Below are 20,296 nucleotides of genomic sequence, written 5' to 3'. Positions count from 1 at the left end.
CCTTTTGACTATATCTTGACCGAGAATCTTTCAGGCTTGAGGCCGATTTGGGCTTCGTTGGCTGGTCTCCAAAGAAAAGGATGAGACAAACGGAAGTGAAGTTTCTCGAAGCTTGGATGAAGAGTAAAATAAATAAAAATATAAAAAGTATATATAATATTGTTTTGCCAGATGTTCTAAGATCCGGCAAAATTTCATTATGAAATCACATTTCTAAAAGGCGCGGCAAAAAAAATCGATACTTGAAGATGCTACCCCTCGTAGGTCGGCTGTGCCATGTAGAAGAGGCGTCCTCAACTTCGATCTACTCCGATTTGCGCCGATCCCGGTCCCTGGCGGCTTCGGTTGCCAATTATCGGACATCGACTGCGCGGATTTGATGGGTTGGGGCTGATCCAGGGGAAACCCCTGGCCGGCACGGCGGCCACACCAAAGACGTTGCCTTTGGGCATCGTTTCCCTTGCTGAAGGCTTCAATGGGATCCCCTTTTCTTCCACCCCGCCCATGAGCTCAGATGAAAACCTCAGGTCCAGGGACATGTTTTCAATGGGATCCCCTTTTTTTCCTGATGATAAGGGCATTTTGGTGGCATGTTCCTTCCTGAAAGTGTCGTCCAGGGACTGCTTGAGTGGTGGTGGAGTTGGGCGTGATTCAACGATGGCATATGGTGGCCTTATCTCATCTTCGGCAGCCTGCTCTTGTCCAGGTGCGCGAGAGTTCCAGCCGCTGGTGTGAGGGGATTGGTGTCCCTTCCTCGGTGTGGGCGGTAGGCCTTTGGCTTTGGTGATTCCTATCCTTGACCGGTGCATGGTGTTGCATCCTTTTGGCCTTCTCCCGGGTTTCAGCGCCTTCGTTCGACAACTCTCATCTAGTTTTCTACCATGCTGCTGTCGACGACAGTGATTGGGTGGTCGGTTCTCCATTTCATGTGGGTATGTTCCTTGTGCCTCTCCTTTGGCAGCTTGGGCACTTTGATTTGGGTTTTAGGGTGAACTACTCCGTCGGCCACTGGGGCGGCACCCGTCGAGCTTGGGTGAAAGGGTAGATGCCCTTTGCGGCGGCGGAATCAGATCGTGTGTAGCCCCTGTTTGGTCCTTTGGTGGCAGTCGGCGACACAAAACATGCATGGTGGTGCCCTCCTCCCGTCGCCTTAGTAGATTAGCTAGTTTCGGCATAGTGGCGTTCGATGGTATTGGTGTTGTGTGCTTACTGCCTTCAAGTTGTTCTATTGAGCACATTGAATCTTCAATTCTGCTTTTCTTTCTTTCTCGTTGTAAGGTGCAGTCATGTAATTCTAATCGGTCGATGGCTTTGTTAATTCAAAACCGGGATCTTCTTGAACCTTCATTCTAAAAAAAGGGAATATAGCATCGACTGAGACATAACGAAGTTTCAGTCGACCGAGACTTAGTAAAACTGAAATGAGAAACAAGAACCTTAGTGACTATGTAAGATGTGAGTTTGTACTAGGAGGACTAGGCGTGCTTCCTAAGCTATCGATGTTGTTGGGATTCATGTTTCTTTTATTATTTGGATTGGCATTTGGGGAAGATCATGTAGTGTTTTCTTTGTAATGCCGTGTTTTGGGGCGTCTTCTTGGCACTATGGTTTAATGTTATCTTCTAATCAATTTTCATACTTATATAGGGAGTTCCTTGTACTAATGGTCGCATGTAATATATTGATTTTATATTGTCAAATATTGATGCTTTTTTCTAGGTGGTGAGAAGGTAGGCGTGATTTATGTGTTTTTATAGGCCTGTTGTTGTCGATTGATTGGAAAAGTCGCTTATCCATTCAGAATTGTGACCAAATCCAAAATTGAAAACCTCAAATTGAATGAGAGTGCTCCTTAAAAGTCATTGATCAGGTCAAAATTATGAACCAAATTCAATATTTGACACTTCTATTAAATGGGAGAGCTCCATAGGTAGCGTAGGAAATTAAATAGAATCGTGAACCAAATTCAAAATTGAACACCTCATTTGAATCAGAGGGATTCTTGAGAAATCGTTGAGCCAGACAAAGTTGTGAGCCAGATTCAAAATTGAACACTTCGATTGAATGGGAGAGCTTCTATGTTAAGGAGCATAGTGAATTAGAAGATGCTTACTATATGCAATAGTAGAAGAATTTAGAAGGGAAAAAACGTGTCAAAACATAACATTTATGGGCCTCTTTGATTCACAACAATCTAAAAAAAGAAAAGTAAGTTTTTGGTCCGTCAAGTTCCCCAAAAATATAGACTTGGTCCCTCAAGATCTTTTGGTAGACATTTGGTCCTACAAGTCTCAAAACGGAAAAGTTTCGTCCAAAACCAGATTTTGATCGTGTTTTCACCGATTAATAGTAAATCTAAAAAAATATAGAAAAAATGAATTTTTGTGGCAACCAAGATGATTAGGTGCGTGAAAATTTATGTGGTGTTTCGACATTCGTGGAGCTTGTGGCAAAAAATATCAAATTTTGCCTCAAAAAAATGTCAAAAATTGTTCTTTTTGTAGAGCTCCTCGGATGTTATTTGACCACAAACATTTACACGCACCTAGCGCACCCAAGCATCTTGGTTGTCACAAAATTTCAGATTTTTTTGCTATTTTTTGATTTTACTGTTCATCGATCAAACTTGGTCAACGTACTCAAAATCTAGTTTTGGACCAAACTTATCTGGTTTTGAGAGTTGAAGGATCAAATGTCTACCAAAAAATTCTGTGGCATCGAGTCTATACTTTTGGGAAACTTGAGGGACCAAAGAGTAAGTATTAAAAATCACATCCAAAATATTATTCGACATACATCACACAAGCTAGGGCATGAGCTATGGAGGCTACACCGTCGAGCTCTGCCTCGCTGATCCACGCAGTAGTTAAAATCGCACGAAGCAATAATTTTCACCCAACCTACCCAATGCAGCATCCATCGCCTCACCGAGAGGGACGGGAACTTGGTGCTCTCAGGTTCTGGCGCATCCTATATGCGCCCAAAAAATTATTAATTCACAAAAAGTTCAAAAAATTATAAATCTTCTTTGGAATCAAACATGATTAGGTATTCTACTCGTATAAAAAGTTTGGACAAGAAATGACTCATTTCGACTTCAGGGCAAAAAAGAGAAGTTTACGACGACAATATAGCGTGTATAGTACTTGTATATAGCGTTTTTTGCCAAATCTTCGACCTAGGATGCAACACAAGTCATTCTCCGATGGATCTTTTTATAGGACTACAATACTTGATCATGTTTGATGTTGAATTACTATTTTTTTTTTTTTTGCATATACTCTGTCTCGCCGCATGTTTTGTCCCGAAGCCCCCGATCGATCCCTTTTCTCCTGCCTCCCCAGTCCCCACGCATGGATGAGTTGAGTTGGTGAGAGCGAAAAGAAAGCGAGGAGCAGCCAGCGTGGTGCAGTCTTGCAGAGGAAGCTGGTCTTTTTTCCTTTTTTGAACAAACAGAACTGCCTGCCTTTGGTTCGTTGGCTCGTTGGCTCGTTGCTCATGCATGCGCATGGTCTCGGAAACATGCAAGAATCACTGCGTTGCATTTTACTAGTACTGTACCACTTGTGATCCATGGAGCGGGCGAGAGAACGGAAACGGAAGAAAAGAAAGCAGCCGTGGTGCGGCAGACAGTGGCGGAAACAGGCGACGGAGGAAGCAACGACAAAAGACTTTCCAACGACTGGCCATGTTGGAAACACGACCGGCTCTCGATCGTGGGCTTCGAGAGAAAAGATGCGACGAGAAAAAAGTACCGGCTCTCGGTGAGGCGATGGATGTGGAAGCGGCTCCCCTGACGTGCGGCTCCTGCCGTTGTGGCGCTGCCATGTGGGCCTGTTCCCCGATGGGTCCATCAGTCAATGGTCGAACGGCACCCTGCCGAACGGCAGAGGATCCTCGTCCGATGGATGTTGCATCGGGTCGGTTGGGTGAAAATTATTGCTTCGTGCGATTTAAACTACTGCGTGGGTGGTGGGTCAGCGAGGCGGAGCACGACGTATGTCTATTCATGTCGATTAATCTTTTGGATGTGATTTTTAATGTTAAATGAGTGATTTTAGATACTTGCTTCCTCCGTCCCACAATGGATGTATCGAAATTGGTTGCGTCTGCACCCCTATTCTGCAAATATACATCCGAAAGTTTATAGAAATGAGTATGAACATTCACATTACCAAGTTTTTCTTTCATTTTCTTTCTTCTTTAGGATAATACCAATGTAATTCATTCCTCCCAAGGCTTCTGTTTTTGTTTTCATTTTTGTATTTGTTTCTTTTTACCGCAACAATTTTTGTTTAACCGGGTCGTTGTGTCGATCTTAGTTCCACCATCTTAAAGTCCATAGTGTAAGAATATTGTTGGAATCCAATATGACCGGCGTACTTATCATGTGATTAATTAAGAAAAATTCCTTAATTCCCTTTTTTGTCTCCTTCCATTAATCATATAATTTCGATGTACTTGTGTGCAAGTAAATATACCTGTCAATATATAAACTGTGATGGTCATACAGTGATTGTTCATAGGAAAAAAATGGCTAAAACCAGAAAAAATCAGGCACCTGTCACACAGGTGGTCCCAACTTTAAAATGCCGATCTAAATACTTTGACTTGAGACCAGGTGCCTATACACCACAAGTTAAATAGGCACTATCTTCGTCAGGTAGTAGTAAACAAGTACTAAGATGTTTGCAGCTTCATAGATTTTTTTTAAAAGAAATATATTAATATCGCGGAGATACCAATTACATCCAACCTGTGCATCAACAAAAAATCATAAAGACATCTAAGATACACACAACCTGAAAAAAAAATTGGCCTCGGTAAAGTGATCAACTCCTCTCAGCATCAGCACACAACCAGCACCAAAGACAGCATTCTGAAAACATAAAAGGCCTTCAAAAGCGACGCCTTCAAAAAGAAAATAATGCATAAGCGCTGTCGTTGTTGCAGCTTCATAAATGTCTGCTGAACACACATCAAGCAAAACATTTTTGTTTCATTTGCCCACGGTAGTCGATTGTCTCCTGAGCGTGAAACAACAAAGCCACGTAGCAATGGCTGCTGCATTGTGTATCTGACGAACCTGCAGCTACATAGAATTGGTATGCAACTCTGCGTTACTCGATCGCATAGAGGAAAACGATCAAATATGGCCAATCCTAACATTTTGCGCGCGCAACGTGAATCATCATCGTTGCCGTTTCATGTGGATGCGAGCACCTTGCATGTGCCTGGCTCTTTTCCCTCTCTTTTCCTGCACACGCAATGACACATGCATGTCTTACATCAAGACATGCATGTGTACTTTATCTTCCTTCTCTCTTCTAATTTCATCATTTTTCATTTTGTCTTGACAATTTAGATGGTTTATATCTTTAAAACCATAATTGCGTTTTTGAAACTTTCTGAATAGTCGGTTTGCACTTTATTAGAAATATTAAAGAACTTCCCTAGAAATTTTATCCGGAACCGAAGAACTTTGTTAACACGTTGTCTAAACTTTGTCATAAAAATCAGAAGAAATTTATATACACAATGTGTTTTTTAGTTCATGATGGGTTAAAAAAAGGAATCTCCAGAATATCAATTTGTATGCCAGATCTTAATTAGCATCCACGTAGGTTAGGCACGCAACTACAAAGAAATGAAGTAATATCACCGGTAGTCACATAACTTGCGTCGGATGTGTAGTTTGGTGTTAAAACTTAAAAAATACGGTTTTTTGGTCATCTAACTTGTGTTTGGGTACAAATACGATCACTCTGGCTGTCTGCGCGCGTATTCGCCGCCCGCGTGGCACGCATGTTAGCGTAATGCATTTTTACATATAAGCCCCTTGATATTTAATTACCCTTAAAGTTCCTCAAATAAAATAAAAAAGCCTCCAGCTGATGGTTTTGAACCCACTATCACCTAATAATACACTGGCATGTAAATCCACCTCACCAGCGCATGTCGACCTTAGAAGTGCACTATTAATTTTTTTAAAGGAGGCCATCGACTAATAAATATTTAATTATACACATATAAGCCTCAAGTGAATGATAGGTGCAATAGGATTGTGGTCAACGCTGTCAACTTTTCTTGGTCAATCAGATAAATGGGCCCAAATGCCACTAACTGGTTAAGGTTAGAGTCTAACTGGATAATTTAGGATTGGGGCCACAAGTCAGTGGGACACTAACAACATGTTAGGCTAATCTATGCAGGGCCCGCCTGTCCGTCGGTCAACCATGGGTTCTTCACCCGCACGTGGATAATTTTTCCAGAAAAGGTGCCTGGAGTTGATCTACCTTGAACATGGGCGCGCGTGAGCTAACCACTGCACCAAGCAACTATTTGTGTTCATAAAGAGAGACACTGAATTTTCTATTTTTGCAATAATGACGACTACTCGTATCCAAAAATTTTGGAATGAATTTCTATTAAGAGAAAAATTATTAGAGGCCGAAATTTTTGAATTTAAACAAGAGAAGCTAGTCTAAAATACATGGACGTAACTTAAATCCTTAGATAGGCATACTATATCAGACCCTCTTTTTGGAAAAAATGTATTATTCACGCTCAATTTAAAAAATTGTGTTAGTTGAAATATTCCTCTCAGTGCCGCAAACAATGAATTGGGTTCATGACTTTCTATAAGAAACGAGTCAGGCTGACTTTTAAACTAAATATATTTAGACACTAAAAATGAATTCAAAATTTCGGGCGAAAAAACCCGGGATTGCTGAGATATTTCAAAAACCGGATTTTGCAGCCCCTTCCAAAAAAATTGGGAAAAAAGGATCTTGCTCAAGAACAAGTTTGTTACATTTTGGTTTAAACATTATACCTTTTGAAGCGTTTTATAATTTGAATTACAATTGACAGTTTCTGGCAAAAATAGTTTTTTCGTAAACGTATATTTGTGGCCGAACCTGGTAAAACGGAACCAGTCTAAAAGCGAATGTATCTCTTTGAAAGCATGGAATTGTCTTTATTATGGTGGTTCTCTAGTGTTTGCGTATATGGAAAGTCTTGAGTTCGAATCCCCACCTGTTGCCTTCTTATTTCTCACTTGTTCGGATCCATACGTGCTGATGGGGTCTTTTGTGTGTTTAAATATAGAGTGAGGGTTGTTTCTGCAAAAAGATGCGCGGGCATGTTGCACCAATTTTTTTCATTCACTGACAGTGGGCCACAGCCCAGCTGGCATGCCATATAAGCACGGGATACGTCCCGATACGGACAAAGTGACCGTATTCATACAAGATGACAAGTTATGTGACCACAATTCTGTATTTTACAAGTTTTGTAACCAAACTGAACATTGAGCGCAAGTTGTATGACTTCCAGTGATATTACCTCAAAAGAAATCTACTTCAGTATTGCCTCCCCAGAACGTCATCAATGCAGCCCTTGTGACAAAGAATATAAAGGGCTGTACCATGCATTGCATGGCCGGCAGAGTGGTGGGCCTCATCGATTGGACACCACGCTTGATGAGCAGCAGCGATTCGAGTTGCGCGCGCATAGAGTTAGGAAAAATCCATGTCCGAAAACGATCGACGAGCAATGTGATTTCCAAAAAATAAGGGCCACGATAACACCCGAATGTTCGGGGAGGGGAGGGATCAGACCGAACGTTTTGTTCGTTACGATCTCCATCCCTCGCGAACGACCTACCGCTCGCCTTCAGCGGGTCAGCCCAATGGCTCCAACGGACAGGCCCAAAAACGCCAATGAATTGAAGAATTAAAAAAACAAAGAGTTGCATTTTCTGTTGGCCCACAAACTGCTACCGCGTCTCCCAAAAAATAGATAGAAACAAAAAGAGGCCTAAAAATGCACTGGACCAAGAAAACTCTCCTAGAAAATAATCTAGAAAATCCATACTACGCTAAAAAATTTGCCATGCTCTAATGAACAAAACTACCATATAATCATGAAAAAAGGGTACTTATATTTACATGATTTGCCATAATGTTCATACACACTTCATTACAACTGAGTGTGGAAAGTATGCCATGAAATTATGAAAAAAAACAAAAAAAACAAAAAAATTGGACATATAGGATAGAAGAAAAAAGATTTCTACAAAAAATTGCCATTGGTTGTGTATAAAAAAATTCTGAGCAATGTCATATCAATCGATCGAAAATTTCTTAACTTTACCATCTTTCAAATACACAATGTAAAAAGAAGGAAAATTTGCCATGGCAAATTAAAATAAAATTTGCCATGTATGTAAATAAAAGTATTTTTGTCATGGAAAAAATTAAAAATTCCCATGGAAACACAAGTATATTTACCATGTACTCCCTCCGTTCCTAAATACTTGTCTTTCTAGGCATTTCAACAAGTGACTACATACGGAGCAAAATGAGTGAATCTACACTCTAAAATATGTCTACATACATCCGTATGTAGTAGTCATTTGAAATGTCTAAAAAGACAAGTATTTAGGAACGGAAGGAGCACATAGTAAAATTTGCCAAGTTCCGAAAATTGTAAATTTGCCACCATATTTAAATTAAAAATTGCCATGCTCTTTACAGTAAATTTGACATGGCAAAAAGAAAGTAAAATTTGCCATGTTATTAAAAAGTATATCATGGCAAAAATGGATTAAATTTGACTATGGAAAAAATGGAGTAATTTTGCCATTGAAATAAATTAAAAGTTGCCATGGCTACACAAGTATATTTGCCATGTTACATATTAAAAAATTCATGTTTTGGAAATGTCAATTTGCCATCATATTTAAATAAAAAATTGCCATGCTCTATACAATAAATTTTCCATGTCAAAAAACTAGAGTAAAATTTGCCATGTCATTAAAAAGTAAAGTTGCCATGGCAAGAAAAACATAGAAAAATCCCACTTTTGGCCGTGAATAAAAGTAATTTTGCCATGCCATGTGAACTACAATTGCCATGTACGATTTGCCAAAAACATCTTAAGTTTGCCATGTTTTTGAAACATGCTAAGTTGCCATGTTTCTGAACATCTATAACTTTGCATGTTTTTGAACATGGCAAAGTTGCCATGTTTTTGAAACATGCTAAGTTGCCATGTTTTGAATATCTATAACTTTTCCATGTTTTCGAACATGGCAAAGTTGCCATGGCAAGTTTGCCATGTTTTTGAGCCTCCTAATGCTCCTGTTGAACCAACCCAAGTGGCTAATACTTAGGTTGACGTGAGCCTCCTAATGCTCCTGTTGAAGGTAAAGTTTTGTCATGGCAAAATGAAGTAAAATTGACATGGGAAATTTTTGTTCTCTTCTTTGTTTTGCTATGGCAATAATACAGGTAATTTGGCATGGTTAGATAAAGTAAATTTGGCATGGTCCAAAAAAGGTGTATTTGCCATGAGCAATTGGAGTAAAATTTGCCATATATGTTAGATTAAATTTGCCATGTAGTTGAATGTAAATTTTCCATGACAAATGAAGGTAATATTTTGCCATGGCAAAATAAAGTAAAAATTGACACGGCAAAGTAGAGAAAAAAATTGCCATGTATGTTAATATAAATTTGTCATGGCAATGTAGCTAAAGTTTTGCCATGGCAAAAATAAAGTAAATTTTGACATGACAAAAATAGATGGTTAAAATTGCATGGCAAAATGTAGGTATATTTGCCATGACAACAAAGTAAAATGTGCATGCTGCAAATTAAGATTCGCCATACTTGATGAGCATTCAGTTGACTGAAACATGGTTGCTGTTAATGCAGATGTGTATAGCCTTCAGTTTGACTGGAAAAAAGGCTAGGGAGAAGATACAGTAAGATTGTTGCCTGCACTGTCTCTGTTTTTGTCCAGAAGATCTTGCCATCTGCTGAAAAAATCATACCTCCAAGATGAACAACTGTTGTTGCCACTCCACTCACGTCAATTCCAAGTCCAACAACCGCTGCCTCGTCAGGCACCTCCAACATGCGTCGTTCACATCGGCCTACCCCTCGAGCAGGCGAGCAGCAACACCATTGCCCTCCAACGTTGCAAGTACCTCCGCCGTCGCTAATACCGGGCGCGCCATCCCGGAACTCGGCCGCCTCGGCCGCGGCTAGTTCGGCCTTCGTCCTCACCGCCTCGGCCTCTGCCGCGGTGAGCTCGCCCTTCATCTTCACCACATCCGCCAGAGACGCGGCGAGCTCGGCCTTCGTCTTCACCAGCTCGGACTTAGCCTTCTCCCGCTCCGCGTCCGCCGCTCTCTTTACCACGGCGAGCTCGTTCTTCGCCTCCTCGAACTGCTTCCGCAGCGCCGCGGCCTCGCGCTCCCTGGCCACCAGCTTCTTCTCCAGCTCCAGCGCATAGTTCGCATGCTGAACACAACAATAAGATGGATTGGACTGCGTCAATGTAACGCTTTCCCATGGTATTCGCTGGCAATACCTGACGAATCGCTGCGTCGTCGGCAACCCGATTTCCCATGGCATCTGATGGCTCGTTCGCCGCGAACACGCGCTCCAGCGGCCGCTCGGTGGCGCCCTGCAGCAGCTCCCGTGCAGCCTCCCAGTCTGTGGTGTGTCCGTTTTGTCTGCTGGGGAAGTGCTGTGGCGGTGGCGAGTGCACTGAGGGCAGAACTGAAAGAGGCGGAACCTCCTCCACGCCGTTGGCTTCCTCCCAGGTCCTCTTCTTCGCCGACGCCGACGCGGCCGCCTTCCCCGCCGGCATAATCTTCATCATGTCGTGGGCAGAGGGATCCATACCTTTCGAACAGGAAGTAGTACGAGTTGTAGAAGGCGGCGGCGGCGGGGATGCTGCGGTTATCATGGCGCCAGCAAGGTTGGTTTTGCAGGGATAGCGGCGCTGCCATGGGCACGTAGCAGGGAGCAGGTCCCTGAGATCAACAGCGGCGCCACCGTGAGCAGCCAGCAGCTTCACCGCCGATTCGTTTTCCTCAACGGTGAGCGCCGGGATTCCGAAGGAGCGCCTGGGCGGCTCGCCCCAGTCCACCGCGCAATGCCACGGCGCCGGCGACGAGAGGAAGAAGAAGTCGTGTTTCCAGCCCACGATGGATTTGGAATTCCGGTTGGGCATCCCCGTGAAGCGCAGGCCCGAGCTGCCCCCGCCTGGACACGAAAAAGTACCACCCTTTCCTGTGCTTTCGGTCGTAGACGGAGAGGTGGAAGAAGCGCCGGAACACCGCGAGCGACGGAGGCACGTCGGCGGAGCGGCAGAGCTCCAGGAAGCCCTCCATGACGCGCCACCCGTTGGGCGTGAGCTGCGCCGGCGCGATGCCGAAGTGGGCGAGGACGTCGCGGAAGAAGCCGTCCAGCGGGACGCGCATGCCGGCCTCCAGTGCGCGCGCGTACACGCAGATGGCACCCGGTGGCGGCCGTGAGTTCGCGCGCAGGTCGTCGGCGGGGCGCGCGGTGTACTGATCCTTGGGCACGCCGTACTTGTCGCAGAGCGCGTCGACCTCGCCCTGGGTGCGCAGGAAGGAGGCGAAGCCCTCGGCGCCCGTGCCTCTCGTTGGCATGGCAGCGTCGGGGGCGAGGATTTCTTCTGTGGTGACCTCGCCATGTTCCGGGTCGACGGAAGGCATGGTGCGAGTTGGTGGTCGTGCTAGCTAGAAGAGAGATCTGTGCACACTACTATGTTATTCATAGCAGTAACTACTCCCGTGATCAGAGGCACGCAGGCCCTTTGACATGGAGAGGTGGCTAAAGAAGAGGAGGAAGTTACAACAGATACATGCAGTGCTGTTACAGTTACACACATACTATGCCCCAATCCTTAAGTGAACACATCAGAAAATTGCAATCCGCGATTGGATGGTTAAGTGACAGTGGTATCCCAGCCCATCAGGTTTTAAATTCTGATGCTCGCATTTATTTTAGGATTTCCGGCGATGCGCATTCAGTGGGAGGAGACGTTTCCGTCGACGACGAGGTGCCTACGGTGACTTCGTAAATCACAAGATGATATGTCGGCTCAGTCTTTCGGAGGTGCTCATATGGGTAGGATGAGTGTATGCGCGTGCATATGAGCGCTTGTGTCTGTACTGATGTTCAAAAAAAAGCAAATTGCAATCCACAGGGTACATGCAGAACTCTTGCCTCTCCCAAGGCGACACAACCCGCACAAAGTGGAGGTCGATTTCGACATGCTTCTTGCACTGGTGTTGAAACGGATTGGGGGAGAGGTAGGTGGCGCTGATATTATCACATTAGACAATGATGGCGCGCGCTGGAGGGCGATGGAGTTCCTGAAGTAGTTGGCGCACCAACGTAGTTTCTGCAACGCAATTCGCGACGACCTTGTATTCTGCTTCTACGCTCGATCGCGATATAGTGGGTTGTCTTTTGAGGGCCAGGAGATGAGATTAGACCCAAGAAAAACACAAAAGCCGGATGTGGACTTCCTGGTGTCGGGGCATCCGACCCAATCAGCGTCAGAATAGGCCACGAGATCAGAGGACGTGGACTTGTAAAGTTGAAGCCCAAAGTGCGAGGTGCCCTTACATAGTGTAGGATTCTTTTGACGAGCTGTAGATGGAAGGTACGAGGGTCATGCATAAATAGGCAAGCCTGCTGGGGGCCAGTTCTTTTCGACGATTCTCCCAGAATCACCCCCTCCCCAGCTTCTCCCAGAATCGTCACTCTATATTTTTTTACAATCCTATCTAGTTAAGGTCTAATTAGCTAGGATTGTAAAAAATATATGGAGTAGTGATTCTGGGAGAAGCTGGGGAGGGGGGTGATTCTGGTAGAATCGCCCAAAAGAACTGGCCCTGAACAACATATGATATGTCCGGTCGAGTGATGGTACGATATGTAGGGCCCAAGTAAGACTCCTATAAAGAGTAGGACCGGATACGGGATTGCCATCCATGGAGGAAAGTTTGGATTTAGTATCCACGGGGGTGGGAATCGGGTTGCGGTGAACCATGTTGGCGCGGTCCAATATCTCGAGTGCGTACTGCTGTTGGGATACAAACAAGCCGGTGGGAGAGCGAATAACATTATCACCGAAAAAGTGATGTATATCACCAAGGTCAGACATGGCAAACTCGGAGCGTAGAGATGTGATGATGGAACTTAGTGTGACTGAATTGTTAGCAGTAAGAATAATGTCATCTACATAGAGTAGGAGATATGCAATGGATGAGCCATGTCGATGAATAAAGAGGGATGTGTCACATTTGGAATAAATAAATCGTAAAGAAAGAATGAAGGATTTGAACCTCAAGAACCAAGTGCGAGGAGCTTGTTTCGAGGCAAACATGGTTGGGGTGAGAGGTGTCGATGAATCCAGCAGGCTGCATGCAATAAACCGTCTCGCCAAGCTCACCATGTTAGAAGGCGTTCTTGATATCAAGTTGATGAATGGGCCAAGAATGAGAGGTGGCAAGACTGAGAGCAACACGTACGGTGGCCGGTTTGACAACATGCAATAAAGATTTCAAGCCTTGTAAACATACATGCAAAAATAGTGTGTGCATGTCATACTACTGTTTTGTTTTTTAAGCATGTTTATAATCACCTACATGTACGAATGGTTTTGTGAAACTTCTGGCAAGAAGCTTTATGTTATAACTGTTGGGTTTCGTAGTAATTTCAAAAAATTTCCTACGCACACGCAAGATCATGTGATGCATAGCAACGAGAGGGGAGAGTGTTGTCTACGTACCCACGCAGACCGACTGCGGAAGCGTTAACACAACGTAGAGGAAGTAGTCGTACGTCTTCGCGATCCAACCGATCAAGTACCGAAACTACGACACCTCCGAGTTCGAGCACACGTTCAGCTCGATGACGATCCCTGGACTCCGATCCAGCAAAGTGTCGGGGAAGAGTTCCGTCAGCACGACGGCGTGATGACGATCTTGATGCACTATAGCAGCAGGGCTTCGCCTAAACTTCGCTACAATATTATCGAGGAATATGGTGGCAGGGGGCACCGCACACGGCTAAGGAATAGATCACGTGGATCAACTTGTGTGTTTCTGGGGTGCCTCTGCCTCAGTATATAAAGGAGCCAAGGGGGAGGGGGGCGCCAGCCAGGAGGAGGGCGCAGGAGGAGTCCTTCTCCTTCCGGGAGTAGGACTCCCCCCCAATCCTAGTTGGACTAGGATTCCCCGAGGGGGAAAGAGAGAGAAGGGGGGCTGGCCACCTCTCCTAGTCCTAATAGGACTAGGGGGAGGGGGGAGGTGCGCAGCCACCTTGGGCTGCCCCTTTCTCCTTTCCACTAATGCCCATCTAGGCCCATATGGTTCCCGGGGGGTTCCGGTAACCTCCCGGTACTTCGGTAAAATCCCGATTTCACCCGGAACACTTCCGATATCCAAACATAGGCTTCCAACATATCAATCTTTATGTCTCGACCATTTCGAGACTCCTCGTCATGTCCGTGATCACATCAGGGACTCCGAACAACCTTCGGTACATCAAAATGCATAAACTCATAATATAACTGTCATCGTAACCTTAAGCGTGCGGACCCTACGGGTTCGAGAACAATGTAGACATGACCGAGACACGTCTCCGGTCAATAACCAATAGCGGGACCTGGATGCCCATATTGGCTCCTACATATTCTACGAAGATCTTTATCGGTCAGACTGCATAACAACATACGTTGTTCCCTTTGTCATCGGTATGTTACTTGCCCGAGATTCGATCGTCGGTATCCAATACCTAGTTCAATCTCGTTACCGGCAAGTCTCTTTACTCGTTCTGTAATACATCATCTCGCAACTAACTCATTAGTTGCAATGCTTGCAAGGCTTATGTGATGTGCATTACCGAGAGGGTCCAGAGATACCTCTCCGACAATCGGAGTGACAAATCCTAATCTCGAAATACGCCAACCCAACATCTACCTTTGGAGACACCTGTAATGCTCCTTTATAATCACCCAGTTACGTTGTGACGTTTCGTAGCACCCAAAGTGTTCCTCCGGCAAACGGGAGTTGCATAATCTCATAGTTATAGGAACATGTATAAGTCATGAAGAAAGCAATAGCAACATACTAAACGATCGGGTGCTAAGCTAATGGAATGGGTCATGTCAATCAGATCATTCAACTAATGATGTGACCTCGTTAATCAAATAACAACTCATTGTTCATGGTTAGGAAACATAACCATCTTTGATTAACAAGTTAGTCAAGTAGAGGCATACTAGTGACACTTTGTTTGTCTATGTATTCACACATGTATTATGTTTCCGGTTAATACAATTCTAGCATGAATAATAAACATTTATCATGATTATAAGGAAATAAATAATAACTTTATTATTGCCTCTAGGGCATATTTCCTTCAGTCTCCCACTTGCACTAGAGTCAATAATCTAGATTACACTGTAATAATTCTAACACCCATGGAGCCTTGGTGCTGATCATGTTTTGCTCGTGGAAGAGGCTTAGTCAACGGGTCTGCAACATTCAGATCCATATGTATCTTGCAAATCTCTATGTCTCCCACCTGGACTAGATCCCGGATGGAATTGAAGCGTCTCTTGATGTGCTTGGTTCTCTTGTGAAATCTGGATTCCTTTGCCAAGGCAATTGCACCAGTATTGTCACAAAAAAGTTTCATTGGACCCGATGCACTAGGTATGACACCTAGATTGGATATGAACTCCTTCATCCAGACTCCTTCGTTCGCTGCTTTCGAAGCAGCTATGTACTCCGCTTCACATGTAGATCCCGCTACGACGCTTTGTTTAGAACTGCACCAACTGACAGCTCCACCGTTTAATGTAAACACGTATCCGGTTTGCGATTTAGAATCGTCCGGATCAGTGTCAAAGCTTGCATCAACGTAACCATTTACGACGAGCTCTTTGTCACCTCCATATACGAGAAACATATCCTTAGTCCTTTTCAGGTATTTCAAGATGTTCTTGACCGCTGTCCAGTGATCCACTCCTGGATTACTTTGGTACCTCCCTGCTAGACTTATAGCAAGGCACACATCAGGTCTGGTACACAACATTGCATACATGATAGATCCTATCGCTGATGCATAGGGAACATCTTTCATATTCTCTCTATCTTTTGCAGTGGTCGGGCATTGAGTCTTACTCAATTTCACACCTTGTAACACAGGCAAGAATCCTTTCTTTGCTTGATCCATTTTGAACTTCTTCAAAATTTTGTCAAGGTATGTTGTTTGTGAAAGTCCAATTAAGCGTCTTGATCTATCTCTATAGATCTTTATGCCTAATATGTAAGCAGCTCCACCGAGGTCTTTCATTGAAAAACTCTTATTCAAGTATCCCTTTATGCTATCCAGAAATTCTATTTCATTTCCAATCAATAATATGTCATCCACATATAATATCAGAAATGCTACAGAGCTCCCACTCACTTTCTTGTAAATACAGGCTTCTCCGAAAGTCTGTATAAAACCAAATGCTTTGATCACACTATCAAAGCGTTTATTCCAACTCCGAGAGGCTTGCACCAGTCCATAAATGGATCGCTGGAGCTTGCACACTTTGTTAGCTCCTTTTGGATCGACAAAACCTTCTGGTTGCATCATATACAACTCTTCTTCCAGAAATCCATTCAGGAATGCAGTTTTGACATCCATTTGCCAAATTTCATAATCATAAAATGCGGCAATTGCTAACATGATTCGGACAGACTTAAGCATCGCTACGGGTGAGAAGGTCTCATCATAGTCAACCCCTTGAACTTGTCGAAAACCTTTTGCGACAAGTCGAGCTTTGTAGACAGTAACATTACCGTCAGCGTCAGTCTTCTTCTTGAAGATCCATTTATTCTCAATTGCTTGCCGATCATCGGGCAAGTCAACCAAAGTCCATACTTTGTTCTCATACATGGATCCCATCTCAGATTTCATGGCTTCAAGCCATTTTGCGGAATCTGGGCTCACCATCACTTCTTCATAGTTCGCAGGTTCATCATGATCTAATAGCATGACTTCCAGAACAGGATTACCGTACCACTCTGGTGCGGATCTTACTCTGCTTGATCTATGAGGTTCAGCAGTATCTTGATCTAAAGTTTCATGATCATTATCATTAGCTTCCTCACTAACTGGTGTAGGTGTCACTGAAACAGTTTTCTGTGATGTACTACTTTCCAATAAGGGAGCAGGTACAGTTACCTCGTCAAGTTCTACTTTCCTCCCACTCACTTCTTTCGAGAGAAACTCCTTCTCTAGAAAGTTTCCGAATTTAGCAACAAAAGTCTTGCCTTCGGATCTGTGATAGAAGGTGTATCCAATAGTTTCCTTTGGATATCCTATGAAGACACATTTCTCCGATTTGGGTTCGAGCTTATCAGGTTGAAGCTTTTTTACATAAGCATCGCAGCCCCAAACTTTCAGAAACGACAACTTTGGTTTCTTGCCAAACCACAGTTCATAAGGCGTCGTCTCAACGGATTTTGATGGTGCCCTATTTAACGTGAATGCGGCCGTCTCTAGAGCGTATCCCCAAAACGATAGCGGTAAATTAGTAAGAGACATCATAGATCGCACCATATCTAGTAAAGTACGATTACGACGTTCAGACACACCATTACGTTGTGGTGTTCCGGGTGGCGTGAGTTGCGAAACTATTCCACAATTTTTCAAATGTACACCAAACTCGTAATCAAATATTCTCCTCCACGATCAGATCGTAGAAACTTTATTTTCTTGTTACGATGATTTTCAACTTCACTCTGAAATTCCTTGAACTTTTCAAATGTTTCGGACTTATGTTTCATTAAGTAGATATACCCATATCTGCTTAAATCATCTATGAAGGTGAGAAAATAACGATATTCGCCACGAGCCTCAATATTCATCGGACCACATACATCTGTATGTATGATTTCCAACAAATCTGTTGCTCTCTCCATAGTACCGGAGAACGGTGTTTTGGTCATCTTGCCCATAAGGCACAGTTCGCAAGTACGAAGTGATTCATAATCAAGTGGTTCCAAAAGTCCATCAGAATGGAGTTTCTTCATGCGCTTTACACCGATATGACCTAAACGGCAGTGCCACAAATAAGTTGCACTCTCATTATCAACTCTGCATCTTTTGGCTTCAACATTATGAATATGTGTGTTACTACTATCGAGATTCAACAAGAATAGACCACTCTTCAAGGGTGCATGACCATAAAAGATATTACTCATATAAATAGAACAACCATTATTCTCTGATTTAAATGAATAACCGTCTCGCATCAAACAAGATCCAGATATAATGTTCATGCTTAACGCTGGCACCAAATAACAATTATTTAGGTCTAATACTAATCCCGAAGGTAGATGTAGAGGTAGTGTGCCGACTGCGATCACATCGACTTTGGAACCGTTTCCCACGCGCATCGTCACCTCGTCCTTAACCAATCTTCGCTTGATCCGTAGTCCCTGTTTCGAGTTGCAAATATTAGCAACAGAACCAGTATCAAATACCCAGGTGCTACTGCGAGCATTAGTAAGGTACACATCAATAACATGTATATCACATATACCTTTGTTCACCTTGCCATCCTTCTTATCCGCCAAATACTTGGGGCAGTTCCGCTTCCAGTGACCAGTCTGCTTGCAATAGAAACACTCAGTTTCAGGCTTAGGTCCAGGTTTGGGTTTCTTCTCTTGAGTAGCAACTTGCTTGCCGTTCTTTTTGAAGTTCCCCTTCTTCTTCCCTTTGCCCTTTTTCTTGAAACTAGTGGTCTTGTTGACCATCAACACTTGATGCTCTTTCTTGATTTCTACCTCCGCAGCTTTCAGCATTGCGAAGAGCTCGGGAATAGTCTTGTTCATCCCTTGCATATTATAGTTCATCACGAAGCTCTTGTATCTTGGTGGCAGTGATTGAAGAATTCTGTCAATGACGCAATCATCTGGAAGATTAACTCCCAATTGAATCAAGTGATTATTATACCCAGACATTTTGAGTATATGCTCACTGACAGAACTGTTCTCCTCCATCTTGCAGCTATAGAACTTATTGGAGACTTCATATCTCTCAATTCGGGCATTTGCTTGAAATATTAACTTCAACTCTTGGAACATCTCATATGCTCCATGACGTTCAAAACGTCGTTGAAGTCCCGATTCTAAGCCGTAAAGCATGGCACACTGAACTATCGAGTAGTCATCAGCTTTGCTCTGCCAGACGTTCATAACATCCGGCGTTGCTCCTGCAGCAGGCCTGGCACCCAGCGGTGCTTCCAGGACGTAATTCTTCTGTGCAGCAATGAGGATAATCCTCAAGTTACGGACCCAGTCCGTGTAATTGCTACCATCATCTTTCAACTTTGCTTTCTCAAGGAACGCATTAAAATTCAACGGAACAACAGCACGAGCCATCTATCTACAATCAAACATAAACAAGCAAGATACTAATCAGGTACTAAGTTTCATGATAAATTTAAGTTCAGTTAATCAAATTAATTAAAGAACTCCCACTTAGATAGACATCCCTCTAATCCTCTAAGTGATTACGTGATCCAAATCAACTAAACCATAACCGATCATCACGTGAGATGGAGTAGTTTTCAATGGTGAACATCGTTATGTTGATCATATCTACTATATGATTCACGCTCGACCTTTCGGTCTCCGTGTTCCGAGGCCATATCTGTATATGCTTGGCTCGTCAAGTATAACCTGAGTATTCCGCGTGTGCAACTGTTTTGCACCCGTTGTATTTGAACGTAGAACCTATCACACCCGATCATCACGTGGTGTCTCAGCACGAAGAACTTTCGCAACGGTGCATACTCAGGGAGAACACTTCTTGATAATTTAGTGAGAGATCATCTTATAATGCTACCGTCAATCAAAGCAAGATAAGATGCATAAAAGGATAAACATCACATGCAATCAATATAAGTGATATGATATGGCCATCATCATCTTGTGCTTGTGATCTCCATCTCCGAAGCACCGTCGTGATCACCATCGTCACCGGCGTGACACCTTGATCTCCATCGTAGCATCGTTGTCGTCTCGCCAAGTTTATGCTTCCACGACTATCACTACCGCTTAGTAATAAAGTAAAGCATTACATCGCGATTTCATTGCATACAATAAAACGACAACCATAAGGCTCCTGCCAGTTGCCGATAACTCGGTTACAAAACATGATCATCTCATACAATAAAATTCAGCATCATGTCTTGACCATATCACATCACAACATGCCCTGCAAAAACAAGTTAGACGTCCTCTACTTTGTTGTTGCAAGTTTTACGTGGCTGCTACGGGCTTAAGCAAGAACCAATCTCACCTACGCATCAAAACCACAACGATAGTTTGTCAAATAGACTCCGTTTTAACCTTCGCAAGGACCGGGCGTAGCCATACTTGGTTCAACTAAAG

General features: G+C 43.5%; 1 pseudogene; it reads right to left on the bottom strand.

The window, feature by feature from the left end:
- Window positions 1–9,677: 9,677 nt before the first annotated feature.
- LOC123150932 (uncharacterized) lies at window positions 9,678–11,633 on the bottom strand (annotated as a pseudogene).
- Window positions 11,634–20,296: the final 8,663 nt, after the last annotated feature.

The sequence above is a fragment of the Triticum aestivum genome, chromosome 7A, assembly GCF_018294505.1.
Source record: "Triticum aestivum cultivar Chinese Spring chromosome 7A, IWGSC CS RefSeq v2.1, whole genome shotgun sequence".
Taxonomy (NCBI): domain Eukaryota; kingdom Viridiplantae; phylum Streptophyta; class Magnoliopsida; order Poales; family Poaceae; genus Triticum; species Triticum aestivum.
This window is presented reverse-complemented; position numbering and strand designations above follow the sequence as displayed.